This window comes from Protopterus annectens, chromosome 2.part0 (genome assembly GCF_019279795.1).
Source record: "Protopterus annectens isolate FY-2018-M chromosome 2.part0, PAN1.0, whole genome shotgun sequence".
In the NCBI taxonomy this organism is placed as follows: Eukaryota; Metazoa; Chordata; order Ceratodontiformes; family Protopteridae; genus Protopterus; species Protopterus annectens.
In genome coordinates, this window is record NC_056728.1 from 532,334,035 (window position 1) to 532,354,437 (window position 20,403).

Consider the following 20,403-nt stretch of genomic DNA (forward strand, 5'->3'; position numbering starts at 1 on the left):
CTGCAGGGTGGCACTTACAGCAATATAAACAGATGAAAAAAAAAAAAAAATCAGCATAACATATTTGCAAAAATGCTGCAGTTAAAAGCTCAGCAAGCCTTTATGCCATGGGATCCTTGGAGTCTGTTTGAACTAAACCCTTCTGCTTCTAGAGTATCACCCCATGCCAGGTGTCCACTTGCTACTCTTCCTAGTTTAGGGTGCTGTTAACTACTTCAGTGTTCCTGAACTTTGGATCATTCCAAAATTACCAAAACGCCTCCTTTAAACCTTTGTGCTTCCCAAATGGTAAGAAAGTATGAGAATGAGGGCAAAGCTTGACAAGGGTCATTTTCTAATATTACAGCCATTAAATGGACAAAGCTTGCTACTCAATTATCTGAACTTTGAACTCTAGTCTTACTGAGCAATTCATATAAATGGACAACAAAGCCAGACGCTAAGACCCTCAGCCCCACCTCATTTGTATCAAAGATGCACTGAAAAACTTTACGGTCAACTTTCTCAAAAATGTCCATGTACCACTCTTAAGTAACCTAGCCTCAATAGCAGTTGGAATGTGGGGTATGATGGCCATTTCTTGATTTCCTATAGTTGGGTCTTGTAAGATATCCTGTACATGGCAGACATTTATCTGTTGGTTGACTACAGGGCAATGTGGAAAAGATGGGGCAAATGATCAGACTGCTGATGGCAACTCCAACCCCCCCCCCCATGGATGAGACTATCTGCTGAAAAGAAGCCAAACCATTCTCAATTAGCAAATCAAAAGGCCTGACCTTGCTCTCTTCTGATAATGAATGCAAAAAGCTCCCTAGATTTTTCTCTGCTGACTGCCTTGTAGTTGTGTAGTCATCAAAGCCTGTAGTCTTGGTATCACCACCCAACTGTGAAATTTGTTGCTCAGTGATTGCAGATGATCCAGGCGATGCCCTTTACAGATGATCTACCTCATCTTTATGACTTCTGAATCTGGACCTTTTTATTGATGGACTAGCATCAGAAAAAACACTCTACATGTCCCTCAATGTCACACTTTTATTTTACACTGGAAGAGGACTCCCCTGTTGTTGCTGGCCACCACCAACAAAATCTTTGAAGAGCACTGTAGGTTTTGTTGCAATGACATTCCATCTAGACTTCATATCCTCCACTGATGACATGTCCTATATAAAATAAACATCAGCGCAAACTTCACCCCTGTCCCCCCAATGGCCCTTTCGACACCCTTGATACTTGTCCCACACCTCACATCTCCGTAGATCAACTGTTGCAAGTTCAATCCAAGGCAAAGAACACAGCTTCCATGGGATCTATTAGTATCCCAGGATGTATTCTGCACCATTTCCAGCAAGAACTGGCTCCACCATTGAACACCCTATTCAACCACAGCCTAAGTACAGACTTCATTCCAGCAGAATGGAGAATTGCCATTGTCATCCCCTTGCACAAAAGTGGTGCCAGTACTGACCTGGAAACTCTTGTCCACATTAGTTTGACAAGTCTGATCTGCAAAGCCATGGAGCATATTATTATGGATCTCATAAACAAGGACATCTCCAAGCACTTGACCTCACCCAGTTCAGATTCATCAAGGGCAGATCTTACCTACTGAACCTGGCTGACTTCTTTGAAACTGTCACCAAGGCCCTGGATGAGGGAAAGTCAGTGCATACAGCTTACCTTGACTTGGCCAAGGCCTTTGACACAGCTCCCCACTCAGGTATCATTGAAAAGCTAACACAACTTGGCATAAATCACTATTTCATCAGGTGGGTGGCTAGTTGGTTCACTGACAGGACCCTCAAAATCAAAATAGGCACCTGCACCTTCACTAGCAGACCTGTCACTAGTGGAGTTCCCCAGGTATCTGTCCTGGGACCCCTACTGTTTGGCATCTATTTTTCAGAGATCCAGGCAAAGACAAAAGGCCTGTGGCTAACCAAGTTTGTGGACAACTGTAAGTTGGATGCTGCCATTGACTTACCAAATGATGTTAACATACTGCAAGAGGGTCTCACAGCAACTGATGACTGGTGCCAAACTCATGTCCTCAAGCTAAATGCAAAAAAATGTATCATCATACCATTCAGCAAAAACATGTCCCCTACCAATTACCACATCAATGGCAACCCCCTAAAGTACACAACCTGTGGTGAGAGACCTGGGCACTCAGGATGATAACAACCTCGTATTTGACCATCATGTATTGGCAGTTGTCAGAAAAGCCTTTTACTTGGTTCATCTCATAAGTAAAGGGATTGCATCCAGAAAAAAGGATGTTTTTACCTGTCTATACTCCTCCCTCATTAGACCAATAATTATAGCAATAAACCACGCCTGGGTGTGGGTAATGCGGGATTTATCCACGGTTGGCCAAACAAAGACAACCGTGGGTAAATCCCGCATTACCCATACCCAGAAGTGGGTTATTGCTATTATACTATGACATTATTTAAGTAAATAAATAATTACTTTTCTTAAATAATGGCATTGTATAATGCCTCTTTGCTGCCCTTCTGCAGCTGTCTGGTATCCGTGGCAGTTTTGATGTACTGCGCATGCCTACGCAGTACATCAGAGCTGTGGCCAAAAGCAATGGAGAAAGCAAGATCTCCATTGCTTTTTACTGTTTCGCTATGTTAAATGGGTTTAACATAGCAAGACAGCTTTAAAATAAGCAACGGACACTGTTGCTTATTTTAAAGCTATCTCGCTATGTTAAACCCATTTAACATAGCGAAACAGTAAAAAGCAATGGAGATCTTGCTTTCTCCGTGTTTTAAACCTGTCTCGCTATGTTAAATGGGTTTAACATAGCGAGACAGCTTTAAAATAAGCAACGGAGATCTCCGTTGCTTTTTTAAACCTGTGTCGCTATGTTAAACTCTTTTAACATAGCGAGACAGTGTTTTAAAAGAGACTTATACTAATGGAAAAAGTCCAGGCGACCGGACCGTTTTCCATTAGTATAAGTCGATTTACAACGTGCACACTGGCCAATCAGCGTGCACGTTTTGGATTATTAATGGCGGGGTCATGGTATAATTGAGTATAATGCTCCATTTGGGATGTATCTCTCCAAACATCTGCATCAACTGGAAAGGCCACTGAAATACCTCACAAAGAGAATCCATGGCGTACAAAAACCTGTCCTATGCAGACAGGCTCAAATCACTATCACTCTACTCGATATCATACAGATTGCTCAGGGGTGATCTGTGTTTCACCTACAAGGCCATCTTAGACCCTGCTCTACTAGAGTTACTCTATATCCATAAGTATAACTCCTCACACACTACCTGCACAAAAGGCCTGAATCTAATATGCAACATCAACAAAACCTGCTAGAGAGACAGGTTTGTCTCCCAGAGGCTGCCTTGTCTCTGGAATAGACTTCCCATACACGTCAAAAAGAGCACCTAACTGATGCTCTTCAAGCTCAGCCTTGATGAGTGGACAGGAAACCACAAATTTTTCCCAGGGGATCCACCTGTGTCCCTCACTGACAGAGGTGACAGGTGCTGACTGAGGTTTCTTTTTGGGGATAAACTCTTGGCTAGGCTTGTAAAGGCCCCAGGGCTATTAGCTTAGTAACCTTCTATGATCCTATGATTATTGCATAGCAAAGTATTAAGAAATTATGTGGTTACCAAATTTATATTGCACACCATCTCTTAAGCAAGTTAATGTCTTCCCTTATATCTTACGAAAGAAATGTATGTGAGAGATCACTAGGATAAAGCTCACTGCATAATGATGCTAAAGTTAATGCAATAACAACTAGTCTTGATACATGGCTAAATTTTCCTAAATAATTGGAGCTGCCTGTGATATTTACTATTGTTAACTAATGGTGGGGATGGGCAGTGAGGTAACCTATGCCTCATGATGACAGACATCTCCATATAAAAATCCATATTGACAAGGACATATCTTGAAAAGAGTATAATGAAAAAGAATAACTTGAAGTGGAGATAGTATGTGAGGAAAAACTCATTAGTCATATTATTTGTTACATAGATAAGTATGTGATAAATGAGACCTGAAGTACTAGACAAGCTGCCCTTGCAGGCCATTTTAATTGTAGCCAACTTCTCTTTCAAATATGAGAATCAGACCTTATACTATGTGACTGTCAGGTAAACACCTTAACTATTATATCAAATTTGAACTTGCTGGAGCTTTTCTCCCTGGGCCTCCACTGAAAATGGGCTTTGTCCCAGTCAGATTTTCCCAGTAAACACATGTTAAATAAATAAATAAATAAATATGAAGAGATAATAGATATTACAAAATTAGAGTTAGTGAGGGGGGATTGAGTGATGTCTTATTATCAGAGATAGTGTTCATATTATGGTTATAAAAGCAAGAAGGATAGAGAGAAAATAAGAATATAAGAATACTGCATGGTAGGGTGTCTTCAGGTAGCTTAGGTAAGTAGGTAGAAAAGAGAAACAGGTTGAGGAAAGGTCTGCAGAGATGCAGTGAGTAAGGCAAGGTAGTGGAAAAAACAAAATAAAGTAGTGGAGTAGGATGGTGGAGATGGTTGTGAAGTTTGATTTAGGTTGAAAGGGGGTGAGTGAAGTATAATGAGTTAAGTTCAGCCAGATAAATGCCCCATTCAGTAGTACCACCTCCATTTGTTTTCCTCTTAATACTTTTATTAAATCAGTGCTCTGTGATAGTAGAATGCCAACACTTTACAAATGTTTTATGTAAAATCATTTGACAAATTAAATGGAGACATGGTTACTCGGTGAGTGGATTCAACATGAAATTCTATGGAGCTGCTCTGTTGAACTGACTCCACAAAACTGCCTCCCCCACTTAAATACCATAACTAGAGAAACACTACACCCCCTACTGCTCCTCTTGCTTGAGATAAATTACTCTTCCAGCAAGCTTTATTTGCAGTTTATTGTGACAGATGAGTAACATGTACAGTTTTAGTATTATTTTGGAAGTCAGCATTTGGCATTATAATACTGAATACAAAAAAAGTTCATGGACATAAAATTACATCGACCTTGGCTTGATGTTCAAAGTGCAGGAAACCCTTCTCATTAATATGCAATGCCAAATACATTGCCATTGTTTTGTGAAGCAACCACTTAGCATGACTATGTATTTTACTAATACATTACTTAACCTTTGTCATAACATCTCCTTGAAGTGAGCATTTTACTGTATTGTACCAACTGTCATGAATTAGCACAATTAATTTCAGTAATGCTTATCTATGTCAAAAGATTTATTTTTAAACTTTATTCGAGAAGCTTCACTGACATATGCAGAGAAGCCAGAACAAGTGTGATTTGTTTATTAACTCACCATGGAAATGAATAATATGTTCAGATGATTGGTTTCCAGTTGAACCATTGAGAGTCAAAACAAAATCTTTACTTTGAAAGTAGGATAGATAGATGCTTACATTAAAGCCATATATTACATTTTTTTCATTTCTTAGGGAATACAAAAAAGTAAATTATATTGCTAACACAAAACTACATCATTACATATACAAAATATTAAAACCCTAAATTAATGCAGATGATCACATTTTAAAACAGTAATAAGATCTTTAATTTGTACACTGCATTACTATCACAGACTTCTGCTGCTCACTCTGAGTAGATTTCATACATTTGTTTTATGGAGTCCCTCATAATAACAAGTATTTATTATCTTGGAAATGAGCTATCCACCTCTCTTGAAGTTGAGAGCAAAATAATATTATTCTAAAATAACAAGTACAATTCTGTACTGCAATGGTGTTTTAAATCAGGTTAACTGGTGAGCTACCCATGTTTGAGCTGTTTCCACAGCACCCCAAATACCATGCATCATATGAACCCCTTAAATCCATTCTTAATTGCACATAGTCAGGAAAAAACAAGTGTGAGCATTGTTTTGACCCCTTAACAATGGGTCTTGACTTATCTCTGCCCCACAGCACCACAGGGAAAGGTTAACAATTGGTTATTTATTGCTCTATTATTATTTATTTATTATAATTTTAAAGCCACTAGGGTTCCAATTTTAAAAGTAAAATTTAAAGTAAAACGCATCATCTTCTGCACACTTGTGAGGAAGTTATTTTGCTAGTACATTATTTTTCAAGCAAAATAATGACGTTGCAGCTTCCCATTAAAATGTCCTGGAATTCAATAGTTTGATTTCCTCACTTCCAACTCTGCCACATAGTAACAACATATGACTAGCAATTCCATCTCCTGTTAAAACAAAGAGTAAGCAATTGAAAGCACATGGTGTGAGCAGCCATGCTTGATGCATATCTCTAGCAATTTTCAAATATCTACCTTAGCAGAAAGAGAGGCTTAATCTCCAGGATTTTTTTTTTTCTGCTGTAGGTGTCTCTATAATTTCAGATAATGTCAGGACACCAGCTATATCTCTGGCTGATGAAAATATATTGTGTGAATGAAACCTGCTTGTCCTTGAGTATAAGTAGTGGGAAGACAAGTGTTTCATAAACAGACGTCTGTATTGTATAGAACTACATGTTTTGGGCTAAGTATAACTAAGACACAACCTTGTCACTATCTTTAATTTGTAATACTTTTGTATAGTAAACTACGGACAAAAAAAATATGAGCTTTGTGTCTTACCTCATCATTATAAGGTGACATTTGTTTATTTTTTCTTCCCTACTGATTTAGGTTTCTGCAGAAATAACATTTTTGCTTGGAATTTAACTATCTATATTTATGTCTGCATCTATCTATCTATCTATCTATCTATCTATCTATCTATCTATCTATCTATCTATCTATTAATCTATCTTTATGGGTGGGTGCCATTGGTTTTATGGGTGAACATTTTCATCTCATGCCAAATTTATGAGGAATTATGTCAGTGAAGAAGTTGGTTGAATTGTGCTACAGTCGAACTTCAGGAGGTCTACTGTAGTATAATTCCATACCTTTCACTTTTTCACAGTTGTGCAACCCGGGAGTTAGTTTATTTAAATTCTAGGGATGTGAAGTTGGGCCCCATGTCAGGGAGTGTGGGGGAACCCCCCCATATAAATGCAGTTCATAGTTTTATTGGAGATCACAAATGTAACATATTCGTTAACATTTTCAATCTCTTTCTTAAGATCATTGTTTTATATTCTTTATCATCAATGAATTTTTTCAGTGCTATGTCATATTCATTATATACTCAAATCTATTGTTATCAATATATTTCTATATCTATTGTGTGTGTGTGTATGTGTGTGTGTGCGTGTGTGTGCGCACGTGTGTGTGTGTGTGTGTGTGTGTGTGTGTGTGTGTGTGTGTGTATGGAGAATCATGATGTTGACTAATTGCTCCTGATACAGGAGTGATTTCTGCATTTTTTAGGTTGGCTATTTTCTCTGCTTCCCTCTACTACTCTATATTTGATGGTATTTTATTTTTCAGTCCTCAATCAAGATGGACTAATGTTAGTCTCTTCACCTCTATACTACTAATGGAAAATATATAAATATTCTCTACTAAACAATTGTCTGTAGAATAAAATGAATTATACCATGACCCCCTATTAATATTCCAAAACGTGCACGCTGATTGGCCAGCGTGCACGTTGTAAATCGACTTATACTAATGGAAAAAGGTCTGGTTGTCCGGACTTTTTCCATTAGTATAAGTCTTTTTTTAAAACACTGTCTCGCTATGTTAAAAGAGTTTAACATAGCGACACAGGTTTAAAAAAAGCAACGGAGATCTCCGTTGCTTATTTTACAGCTGTCTCACTATGTTAAACCCATTTAACATAGCGAGACAGGTTTAAAAAAAAAAGCAACGGAGAAAGCAAGATCTCCGTTGCTTTTTACTGTTTCGCTATGTTAAATGGGTTTAACATAGCGAGACAGCTTTAAAATAAGCAACGGACATCTCCGTTGCTTATTTTAAAGCTGTCTCGCTATGTTACACCCATTTAACATAGCGAAACAGTAAAAAAGCAACATAGATCTTGCTTTCTCCGTTGCTTTTGGCCACAGCTCTGATGTACTGCGTAGACATGCGCAGTACATCAGAACTGTCGCGGATGCCAGACAGCTGCGGAAGGGCAGCAAAGAGACATTATACAATGCCATTATTTAAGAAAAGTAATTGTTTCTTTTCTTAAATAATGTCATAGTATAATAGCAATAACCCACTTCTGGGTGTGGGTAATGCGGGATTTAACCACGGTTGTCTTTGTTTGGTCCCGAGGGCTTCGCCCTTGAGACCAAACCATGCCAACCGTGGTTAAATCCCGCATTACCCACACCCAGGCATGGGTTATTGCTATAAGATTTGCCCCTTAGAGGCTAAGATAGCTCAGTTTGGCGGTGGTGGGTTTGTATTTTTGTCCTCCAGAGTGAGACAAGTTCAAACACATTTTAGAATAATTCATGTTCTATAACTATTTACAGTGCAAGCTGCTTCAGTATTAAAATTAAAGGCTGCACAGTCTCCTATGATAGCCTGCTGCTGCCAGTTTAAGTGACGAAGTGTGAGGAGGGCAATGCTAAGTACATTTGCACTGCTTTTTGATGAGTCTTGCTTTTTCCTTTTGGTATCCACTTAAGTTTAGCTATTTTCAGCCTAAAAGATGCGAGAGCTCTTTGACTTTGCTCCTATTATGACAAAGTAGGAGCTGTCGCTAAGTCTCTGGACAGCATCTATGTATGCTTCAGAGATTGCTAATCCCATTCCAAGTATATAAGATGTTAAGATGTCGCTCTTTTGATGAACTTTGTGAGGAGACTGGTTTCAGCTATGAGGGTACATTTCTCTTCAATCTTGCACTCTGTGTACATCTCTCTCTCTCTCTCTCTCTCTCTATAGACATGTCTATATATATATATATATATATATATATATATATATATATATATATATATATATATATATATATATATATATATATATATATATATATATATATATATATATATATGGTTCCCCTGTGCTTTGTCAAATGCCATTTTGTTGACAAATACAAGGGGTATAGTTTTATGATGGGATGGATAGCCGAGTGGGGGAAATGTCTATGCTATGTTTTGTCGAGATTGGTGAATGGGGTTAGAGAGGGTGAGAGTGTTTGTGCAAGTGTTTGTGAGTTAGGGTTAGGGTCGGAGATGAGTGAAGGATGTGTGTTATATTTTTGTATGCAGGTTTGTTCATTTTGTGGGTTAGTGTCAGGGTTAGGTAAGGGAATAAATAAAGTGCCATTTGTGGTATTTGTGCATGTTTGTGTGCATGTGCGTCTTGTGTAGTGGCAATGTTACTGGAAGGTTTTCATGAAGTAAGTTGTAAGGTTATGGTTGGGGAATGGACAGTGGTAGGGTTAGGGTAGGTACCCATTACTAAGGTGGTGCAGGGGGACAGAGTTTTCTTTCATCAATATTATTTAGATCGATATTTCTTGTTCTCGGTATATATATATATATATATATATATATATATATATATATGTATATATATGTATATATATATATATATATATATATGTATATATATATATATATATATATATATATATATATATGAATATGTGTCGTATAAATAATCAATAGCCACAAATGAAATCCAAGGGATGCAGTACATGAACCAAGTATTATTGCTATTAGTGGAACATGGTCTAAAGACAACTCTTTGTTGTCTCCAAACACTGTCCAAAATATGCATCATTCACTGATAACAGACCAGGACTTAGGTGAGTGGGAGACTGCAATGCCTTTAATTCACAACGATAAGACCATTTGCTGAAATTATAAATGTTGTTAAAGAGACAGACTTCTGACTACTTGTTGCTTGTATTTCTGCCTTGTAAAAGGGCTAAACTTTACTTAGCAGATCCTTTACAAACCTTAATGCACATTGTTCTGGACACAGTCACAAATTCTATTGTCTGTAATGCAGCATATAGACTAAAATTGTGCATAAGAATATTCAGATCCAACCCTTGTAATATCTTGCTTTTATAAACTAATATTGCCTATACAAACTAAATTAATATCTATTCAAAAAACTGAAAACGAAAGCTACCATTGCTATATGTCTCACAACCAAGTTTTGATGATTCTTGTTAAAGAGACAAGAGTGTAGGTGCAGATTCTGAAAATTATTTGTCTTATCTGCCACCCTGATAAACAGCAAAGATCAAAATTAATGTTGTGATGGATTGAAATCCAAATTGCACATATAAATATGTAGCATTCAAAGAGTCTGCATAACAGTCTGAAGAAGATGTCAAATGCATTAGACATGTCAGGAATTTATTTGGTAGAATGGGAAATGGAATGGAAAGTGAAAGTAAAAAAGGAAGTACTCATGATTGAGTCAGATTAGGAGTAGAAATAATCAGAAAATGCAAGGCACTGGTGTATAGGTTCATAGGTTCATAGGTTCATAGGTTCATACTAGGCTATCTGCCCCGGGGCAATTATAAGCCTAGCCCGATTCTGTATGGCTTACGCCACCCCTTGATTTGAGTATACTGTGCCCTTTTTAAGGTTTAGTTTACTGTGCCTCTGTCTAATAGTGACACGGGAGTAATCCCTGGGACAAACCTACGATCCCCCATCCACTTATCGAGATTCTTCTTGAAGAGATTCAGTGAGGTGCTCTGCCTCACATGAACTGGAATTCTATTCCAGAGCGAAGAGAGCCTCTAGGTTATGAACCTGTCCCTCCAGCAAGTTCTATTTATTTCTGTGCTGAGGTTCAAGTCCCTCGAGCGTGTGGCTCTAAGGGATTTAGATTTACTGAGGTGGAGCATGTCCATTAATTCTGGATTTGACATAGCTTTGTATGTCAGGCATAGATCGCCTCGAAGTAGGCGGTATGCAACTGAGTAGAGCTGGAGTTTTTTTAACCGAGCAGCATATGGCATCTGTTTGAGACCCTTAATCCTCTTGGTGAGATACTTTTGGGGTCTTTCTAAGTGCTGCAGGTGTCGGGTAAGGTACATCCCAAAAGGGGCATTGTATTCTATGATGGGCCTGATGAGGGATGAATAAAGGGGCACGATTACCTCTCTTGATCTAGATGTGAAACCCTTCATGAAGAGGTGGGTTATGTAGAAGGTCTTTCTAACCACTTTGGCAATGTGGTTTTCAAAGGAGAGATTGCTATCAACTTGGGTCCCCAGGTCCCTAATAATTTTCTCTGTACTTAATGGGTTTCCGCCTATGTGGTAATTTGTGGGCACATTGTTTTTGCCAAAGGGTATGACTATACATTTTTTTGGCATTTAGCTTTAAACCATGGTGCTGGCACCAGTTATCTGTCTCTGTGAGACCTTTTTGAAAGATGTTTGTGTCAGCTGGTGAGTTGATTATGGTGCCCAGTTTGCAGTCGTCTGCAAACTTGGTGAGCCATAGTCCTCCCACGTTTGCCTGTACCTCGGAAAAGTATATACCGAACAAGAATGGTCCCAGGACAGAACCCTGTGGGACACCACTTGTGACCGGTTTCGAGTCTGACATGGCTCCAGCAACTCTCACTCTGTGGGTTCTGTCTTTGAGCCAGTTTGCGACCCATCTTGTGACATAGGGGTTTATATTTAAGCTGGATAGCTTATCTATGATGCCCGAGTGGGATATTGTGTCAAATGCCTTTGCAAGGTCCAGATAGGCTGTGTGGACTACCTTCCCTTCATCTATGGCTTTGGTGACTGTTTCAAAGAAGTCAATCAGGTTCAAAAGGCAGGATCTGCCCTTGACAAAGCCGAACTGGGTAGGATCTAGTGTCTGTAGGTCCCCAATGTCTTTGTTTATGAGCTCCATGATGATCCTCTCCATAGCCTTTCAGACTAAGCTAGTCAGGCTTATGGGGCGGTAGTTTCCAGGGTCCGTAGAGGATCCACCTTTGTGGAGTGGGACCACTGTTGCTGTACGCCATTCTGTGGGCACATATCCTGTAGTGAGGCTGAGATTGTATAGCTGTTTTATTTGAGGGATTAGTTCCTCTTGTAGTTCATATAGGACGCAACCTGGGATGCCATCTGGTCCCATGGAAGCAGTGTTTTTTGCTTTGGAGAGGGCAGCCTTCACCTGAGCATCCGAGATGTTTGGAAGGCAGCCCTCTGCCGGGATAGATACTTGCTCTTTTGGGGGGGAGGGGGTGGAGAAGTTTGCACTGAACCTGTCTGCCAGGATATTGGCAATGTCTGTGGGTTCAGTGTATTTTTTGTCGTTTAGAATCAACTCCGAACAAGTCTGGGAGTTGCATCCCAGGTTTCTAACATAACTGAAAAAAGCCTTATGATTGTTTTTGTTGTCCTGTGCAATTTTTCTCTCGAAGCTGGCCTTGGAGGATTTTATGAGGGATCGTAATTTTTTGCTAGTACTGATCAGAGATGCCTTCCCTATTAGGGATTTTGCTCTATCATGTAGTAGCTTCCTCCTTCTGTTGTACAGTTTATTTATGGCAGGGGTCCACCAGACTGGACGCCTGCCTTTGGATGATTGGGTCTTGGTTTTGTTTGGGATAGCATGATCCATGCATTCCTGGAGATGTCCGTAGAATGCATTTATATAGGATTCTGCAGTTTGGGCTGTAGTTTCCACTGGCCCTGGGGCCTTGAAGGATTCCACTTCGGTTTTGATAAGTGAGAAGTTTGCTTTTGAGAAGTTTTTCACTGTGGTTTTCTGGGCTGGGGGTGGGGTCAGGATGTGGACATCCAGTGAAATTAATTTATGGTCTGATCTTACCAATGAGGGATATACTTCTGGTGGGGAGCATAGAGTCCCCATGTTGGTAATGATCAGGTATAGTATGTTGTCCCCTCTTGTGGGAGTGGTGACTAGTTGTTCCATAGCATTTGAGTTTATAATTTCCAGGAATCTTTGGGCTAAGGTGCTGGGCTTGAGTAGTGCTTCCAGTCAATGTTTGGGTAGTTGAAGTCACCCAATATAATGGTGTTCGGAGAGATCTTCATGTTCTCCAATGTTTTCAGGAAAGCCGAATGGGATTCCTAACTTTGAGAGGGTGGTCTGTAGGATGCTATAAACTGAAAAGCAGTCTTGCCCACTGTTAGTTGCACATGGATGGTCTCCGATACTTCGTGCAATGCCACTAACCTGGAGGTGTGGATATCTTTGATAAATATAGAAACTCTCCCTCCTTTTGTGGTTCGGTCCGGGTTTTGGGGCCGAAAAGCATGATATGAGGTATAGCCTGGTAGTGCTGGGGTGCTCTCTGGAGCCTTGAACCAGGTTTCTGTCACTGCACAGATATCTATGTTCTCCATACTGAGGAGAGCTTCGAGTGCGTGCATCTTGAGGTTAAGACTTCTGGCATTTAGCAGCATTACCCTTAGTTTCTTGTTCCTTGTGCTGTCTATGGGGGTGGGTTTGACTTTTGAGCCTTGCCTAAAAAGGCACTATGGGGGTGGCAAGAGCCTTTGCCAATATCCAAAAGCCCAGTGGTGACAGGTGCAAACCGTCCCTAGTGAAGCAACGTGGCTTGTCGAGCATGTCATCCCAGGCTGACAGACACTGGATCCCCTTTGAATGACACCAAAATTTTAGCCAATTGGTAAAATCGATCATTTTGTCTTTGTACTGTGGCATCATTCTAGGTGAGGGTAAGATGCTGCTCAAGGTCAGGGTCATACCAGCCTGGGCTACATGATCAGAGAGCTCCTCTATGTCTCTTTTCATGTAGTCCAGGGAGGTACGTCTCAGGTCATTCACACCAGCATGTACAATGACTGAGTCATATTTGTATTTGCTTTGGAGTGACCTGAGTGCTTGCATTATGTGTCAGATCCTAGCACCCGACAGGCAGCTCACTGTGACCTTCTCTTTATTCAGCCTGGTGAGCGGGACGTCAGTGTGTCTGACAATAGAGTCACCTATAGCAAGAGTATCAGGTGTGTTATTCAGCCTTAAGGGCTGTGGCTGCTTGGCACACTGACTTTGTGGGTTATGCGTTGTGTGTGTTTTGTTTTGAGGTAGCGTTTGCTTGGATGTCTGCTTTGGAGGTCTCTGTTGCTTAGGTAGATTTTTATTTAGAGCCTCAGAGTATGTTTTTGTGTATTTATGTGTTTTGTTCGCTGATGTGGTGGGACTATGTGACACTGGAATTGTGTTGTGTGAGGTTACCTACTCCTCCTGACTGGTTACACCAGTTTTGAGATGAGAGAGCTCAGCCTCCAGTTTGGCTAAATAGTTGCATCTCTCACATATATTTGAACCTGTTTGGAGGAGGAGAGGGTTGTCCGTGTACATGAGACAGTTGTAACATTGCCCCAAAATTCCCTGATTCACCAGCTGGACTGGAGAGGAAACCATTGACTGACCTTTGGACATGCTAGAGTAATAGGGAAACTGAATTTAAGACGGACCAATAGAGGACAGGGTAATCGTAGAGAGTATAAGAGTAAGTAGTGCTTATGGTTTAATAGTGCTAACTTGTAGGATTACTTAATTGGACCAGTGAAGGGCCTTAGAATGAGAATATGGTGTTTAAATTGAGAGATAGAGCAGTTCTAAGGGAAAAAGTGAAGAGCAGACTATGTGGAGCCAGGAATAGTTTAAACCCAATTAGGCAGCGCTGCCCGCTGTTGTGCTATGCTCAAAAACGCGCAAAACTGCGCAAAAGAGGGGTTTAAGAGAGGAAGATGAAGGAGTTTTGGAATTGACCCAGAATGGCCAATAAAACTACAGTTTCAAGTCAGTAACCACTCCCACAGGGGCAGGCAGGCTGCTCAATGTTTTTCACTGCCACTGATCAACAGAGAGACTTTCCTATAGCCCAAGCAAAAAATGGCCTCACAGAAACTTACAAACAGTTCAAGAACAGCAAGCCTGTAACTGAACTTTTTTAAAAATGGGAAAAAAGCAAGATTTTTTTTGTTTTTTTGTTTTTTCAGAGATAGCAGAGGTTAACAAGTATCAACAAGTTATAACAGTGCAGTAAATGACCCCACACAAGAGTGCTAGGCCAAAGACAGAAAAAATGCAAGTTTTGAGAAAAAAAAGATTTTAAAAATAAGTGCAAACAGGAAATTCAGTAAACAGCTCTAGGTTGTGCTCTAAATACAGTTACTAATGCAGAAATCAAATTTAACAAGCCAGGAAATGCTCAAAATAGGTGGCTGTGCAGAAAAACTTAGCAAATAAACATAGGAAAAATACTTAAAGTCTCAAAAATGGCTCCTTTCTTCTCTCAGCATTTTCTCCTCTTGGTGGGTGCCTCACCAACAGCCACCAAGCCTGAAAAGATACCAAAACCACAAGGCAATCAGGTTTTAAGGGAGGAAGATGAAGGAGTTTTGGAATTGACCCAGAATGGCCAATAAAACTACAGTTTCAAGTCAGTAACCACTCCCACAGGGGCAGGCAGGCTGCTCAATGTTTTTCACTGCCACTGATCAACAGAGAGACTTTCCTTTAGCCCAAGCAAAAAATGGCCTCACAGAAACTTGCAAACAGTTCAAGAACAGCAAGCCTGTAACTGAACTTTTTTAAATCTCAGAAAAGTGGGAAAAAAGCAAGGTTGATTGTTCCTCTCTTAAAACCTGGTTGCCTCGTCGTTTTGGCATCTTATCAGGCTTGTTGGCTGTTGGTGAAGCACCCACCAAGAGGAGAAAATGCTGAGAGAAGAAAGGAGCCATTTTTGAGACTTTAAGTATATTTTGGTGGAGTCAGGAATATGGAAATCAAAGCTTTTGAAAATATATGAAGTTATATGATGTTAAACACTTTTGGGAGACATGGTCAAAACTTTTTACACAATTATCTGCTCAGGTGTAGCAGAAAATCTAAATAAACTGCGAATAAATCCCTATGTCACCCCCTGGATTGCCAACTGGTTCATAGATATTATGCAGATAATCAAAACAGGGGAAGTTACCTCCACAAAGAGACCTGTCTCCAGTGAAGTCCCCCAGGGGTCTGTGCTGGGGTCTCTTCTGTTTGGTGGCTATTTTCTGAAGTAAAAGCCAATACCAATTAGCTTTGGCTGACTAAGTTTGCAGATGACTGTAAACTAAGAGCAGTCACTGAATCCCCAAAAGACTTAGCCATCCTGCAGGATGTTTTGTCTCAAATAAATGACTGGTGTCAAAATCATGGTCAGAAACTAAATGCTGAAAAATGCTTTGTTGTATCTTTTGGGAAGTCATCTATCCCAGAAACTACCACATTGACAATACACCCCAAAGAGATGACCGAGCTTTTCTTGGTTTGGGAACTTATGTTGTCAATGACCTAACTTTTGATGAATGTGCCTATTGTTGTAAGAATGTCCTTCGATATTGCACAGCTTAAAAACAAAGAGATTGTGTCTAGAGCTAAGGATTTATTTGTCTCTTTACTCAGCCCTCTTTAGGGCAATCATTGAATATAATGCCCCCTTTGGCATGAATCTGTTTGGATAGATGCAACAAGTAGAACTCCCACAGAGATACCTTAATAAAAGGATACAAAGCCTAAACAACATGTCCTACATGGACCAACTCAAAGCTCTGTCACTATACCCGGTATCCTATAGACTGCTAAGAGGTGACCTGTGTCTGGCATACAGAGAATCCTCCAACCTATTACTGATGGATTAATTGCACATCAGCTAGTCAAATGGCATCAGGCATACTCAGTCCAGGGATCTAAACCTCTTCTGCAATATCAAGAGAACGGTTTGTAGGGACAGGTATATTTCACAGAGGATACCACAGCTGTGGATCAGACTCCGCATCCACATAAAACAAAGCCCATCCCTATCACTATTTCAAGTACAACTTAAATCTATGCATGAGAAACAGAAAATGTACCCCAGACTGCCTTCTGTGCAAGTAATGGATAGAGGCAGCTCTTAAATGCTTTATCCCATGCACAAGTCCCCTCAAAGTATTTGTGTTATGATTCCAGTTATTCTTATTAGGGATAATATATTATTATTGACCATAGTATGGTTAAGGCCCATCTATAAACCAAGTGGGATACTGTAGCTTATTTTGAGTTCAAAAAGGAAAAGTGGCTAGGTTTAAAATGGCTCACAAGGGCAGCTACCCTAGTATTTCTGTTTGAACTATGAACCTGTGAAGTGAAGATATGTGATGCTTACAAATACAAAGTTTTGAGGCCTTGGTGCAGTGATTAGAAAATGGAAATGTCGAGGTATTCAAAACAGAGGTTTGTTAATGTTGTACAACATACATAAGCTTTTCAAAATAAAGGAATAGCTCAGCAAGATGGCATCCTTGTACTGAGAACAAAATTACATTTTTTGTGAGTGTTTGTAATTTCAAAAAGAAGTTAAGCCTGAGTGAAGGATTTTTTTTAACTCATTAACCCCGAGTACCAACACAGGGCACATTTAAGCTTACAAATGAGTGCTCCCTGAGAAGGCAGCTATCCTGTTGCATTACATCCAAGGTCATCTAGAAGCGTGACTGAGTTCACAAACACAATATAACTCTACTGTTGAAAACTAAATTGAAAAGGTACCTGAACTTTCTTAATTACCTTATCAACTTTATTTTTACAGTACAGTTAGCTATTGTTTAGATAGGATTTTTCGGAGAAAATCAACTTGCTGTGCATGCGTTCTATGGTTGTGATTGTTCACAGCTAGCTGATTGTCTCTGACCTCCTCTGTTTTCTCAGTGATAGTGAACACAAATTCTGGCAATCCCCCTTCACCTGCATTAAAGTAAAATTAAAAAATATAGAAGAAAGTGTAAAAAGAACCCTCTCAAACCCTCTCAAACCAATTTGTTTACTTACAGGCAGTAGAAAACACCATTGCATAGCCCGCATTCTTTTACTGGCCCTGGTAGTGATGCAAGCAATGGCAGACAATCAGATTGCAGCCAAGAGGATTCATCACTCAAGCTCTGAATAACCAAAGGTAACAGCAGTTTGAGGGACAATTCAAGTAAGCACAGTATGAAAAAGCACATATTCATTTTGTTTTTTTTTTTGTTGTTTAGGGATAGTTAACCCATCTTGAATAGATATTTTGTCAGTGAATTATTTCTTTATTGCTAGGTGTTGTGAGGTGTAGTGGTAATGTTCACATTCCATTCTGATTCCTAATCCTCTGACACTTAACCTTTTATTTTTTAATGGATTATGGATTTTTTTCTACATTTACTTTTGTGCTTAGCTTAGACACTGAGTCAGTGCTGATTCATCTGGAGCCAGGTGTTTCTTTCCTTGACCATCTTAGAGATTGAACTGAGCATGTAGACGGGAGATCGACTTTATAGCTGAGATGGAAAAGGCAATTTAGCACTTACAGAATAGGCGATCGGTATGTGCAAAAAAAACCCCACTAATCTGCTAAGAATAACTTTGTTTTATATGACTTTCTGCAGCTCATCAGTGTGTTTTAGAATGGGTTCTTATCTTTACTGAGTGTGATACCATCAAAGATAAATCTATCAATGCTAAAGTTTGTGAACTGCATTCTCAATCAAGAGCAGAGCTTGGGTTGACTGTTTTTTTATCATAACTTACATGAAGTTAAAACTATTATTAAGCAGTTTGAAGATGAACTACTGGCTTATAAGAAAAAGAAGCTTGAGAGAGACAGCCGTGATTATGCTTACAACAGTGTATTTTTGTGGTGGACAGGTAGATCATCCAATAGGCATCAAGTTGTAAAGATGGATGGTCAGGATTAGCTTATATGTCTATCTTCTGCAGGGGGTTCTACTTCCATCTCTTCTAACTCTTAGAGTTCTGCTCATAATATTCCTGTGGTGACAAATATACATTTCATGAATAATTTCAAAAACAATCATGACATTTCAGGTGGTGAAAATAGGAATTTTTACTGAAGAGATTACAAAAGGGGTTGTGAGCAATATAAACAGAGGTGGTTATGCATCACAAAACAAGAAATATCAGATATAAAACTGTTTCTTTTTCTGCTCATTTGGAGAATCATATTGAGCTTCTTTCTCTTCCAGTAGGTTTCCATTCTGTGTTTCAGGAGACTGAACTGAATAACAAATTGGTTAATATTTCTGGCATGTCTCTCTCTGATATTGAGTTGTCTGTGTTTAATTTGGGACTCAAATGTGTGCCTTCTGTGTTCCTCAGTTGGACAAATGTAAGATTTATTGTATTAAGGTTTTTAGGAAACTTCATTTGTTATATATTTTTCTAATGATAAAAACAATGTATTTATTGATATGGACTCTTCTGATTCTAGTAGTGATTCTTATGAATCATTTTATTCTTGTTGTGATGATAGCTTCAGGCTAAATGCATATTCATTATTTGACACCAGTATTCTTCCAAGTTTTAGTAAATTTATTCCACAATTTGTTAATGAATTTGTTAAAGCATTTTCTATTTCTACAAATAATGATATAGATAATTTTTCTTCTTTTCAGATATGTAAGAAACGCAGTAACTATAATATTAGTCAATCAGACTTGCTGTGACAAGGAAAGCAAAAACAATAGCTGAGATTTATGAAAAAAAGAAAAAAAAACAAGTTTATGTTCTCTGATAGTGATAATGAAGGAGAAGCATACATTCTGCAAGGGTTATCCCAGAAAGGACAGACAGACAGAAAAGTTGTTTGTGAGTGGTATTTGCCTCCGAGTTGAATCATGGTCAAAGACATCAATATGCATTTCTTACAAAATCATGCAATGAAATCTGGAAATTATACCCATGAGATGTAAGAATGTGACATCATTGTGAAGTTAATTTCCACAAGTCCCAAACCTCCAGAATGATTTTCTGAAAACATGCACTTTGAGATTGTAGAGTCAGTAAATATAAGTCAAGGAGTTGGAGTGGGTCCCACCCATCGAGGATACAGGAGGAGGGCTTGTCCCTGGAAAAAAAAAAACTCTATTTTAGGTTTGCTGGATGTGATTTTTCAGGAAGAAAAAATGCTTTTCAGGTGTGGTACTTGCTGACATTACTTTTGGCTAGTTGACATGAATCCTGCCTTTTAAATGCAATTAATGTCAAGTGTTTACTGGGATTGACTTTATAATTGTTTAGTACATAAATATGTATGTAACATTAAAACAGATTTCAAGTACAGAACACTGCACAAACAAGCAGACAGTATTACAAGTAGTAAATGTAAGATATGCATGTTGTGTTGAATTAATGTTCTAGAGTAACATGCCAAATTTCATGCAGACCTCACATTCTTCCAATGGTCACACAAATTTTGGATTTGCCAGAATATTTTCCGTAAAAGAAATGAAAATCCGTGTCCCTGATCATGCTATACAATATGAAAGCCAACAGGATATTAAGGTTTTAGCTTTGGAAGTAAATGACTGAACTGGTATAGAAGGAAAGGAAGGCAGGTTTGTGGTACCCTGAAGTTATTTAAAGTCTACTGTAGTATGGGTGGTGCTTGGTTGAAATGATACATGACTTGGACAACATTGTTTAGCAAAATGTGGACTTTCTAT